Source organism: Panthera uncia, chromosome B1, assembly GCF_023721935.1.
Source record: "Panthera uncia isolate 11264 chromosome B1, Puncia_PCG_1.0, whole genome shotgun sequence".
Lineage (NCBI taxonomy): Eukaryota > Metazoa > Chordata > Mammalia > Carnivora > Felidae > Panthera > Panthera uncia.
This window is the reverse complement of record NC_064811.1, coordinates 17,230,192-17,230,896: the sequence shown is the minus strand read 5'-3', so window position 1 is coordinate 17,230,896 and position 705 is coordinate 17,230,192. Positions and strand designations below refer to the sequence as shown.

At 47.5% G+C, this 705-nt stretch overlaps 1 pseudogene; it reads right to left on the bottom strand.

Annotated features, from left to right (window-relative positions):
• LOC125922322 (60S ribosomal protein L27a-like) overlaps positions 1–441 on the bottom strand; it is a 9,125-nt pseudogene extending 8,684 nt beyond the window's left edge.
• Positions 442–705: the final 264 nt, after the last annotated feature.

Here is a 705-nt window from a genome sequence, read left to right as displayed (position 1 = left end):
CCCCCCCCCCCCCCCCCCCCCCCCCCCCGCCAAATGTTTAATTTTCTCTCCAGCTCTTGTACTGAAGAATTTGGCCTTCATGATGACAGGCTGTTTTGGGAGCTGTCCCTTCCCCAAAACTTTGTAGTAGTCCGATTGCACGAGATCAACAAGAGGAGCAGCGCTGGTCTTCCTTCTGGCAGCATTTACATGTGTCTGCTCACTGACTGAGGTCCACAGTTTATCAAGGTTGACAGTTGGGCAGAAGCTCTGATCCCTCTCTAAGTGGTAATGCCTCATACCAACTTTTCCAAAGTAACCCAGATGATATTTGTCAAAGTTCATCCTATAGTGATGCATTACCCTGGCCTCCTGAGTGCTTCTGGTGTTTGCTGATGGGCGGCCGTGGCCTTGACTTGCACGGCCTGCCGGTTTTCAGGTCTTCCACAGTCTGGTTGGCATCCCAGATGAAAGAGCCATTTTTGTGTGGTTTGTAAGGATCCAACTTTATTTCTTTGGCTTGTGGATATCCAGTTTTCCCAGCACCATTTGTTGAGGAGACAGTCCTTTCCCCATTGGATGTCTTAGCACCCTTGTTGAAAGTCATTTGACCCTGAATCTGAGGGTTTACTTCAGGTCTGTCTGTTCCACTCCATTGGTCTATATCTCTTATCTTTATGCTAGTACCGTACTCTTTTGATTACTGTCCTTTGTAAAAAGTTTTGA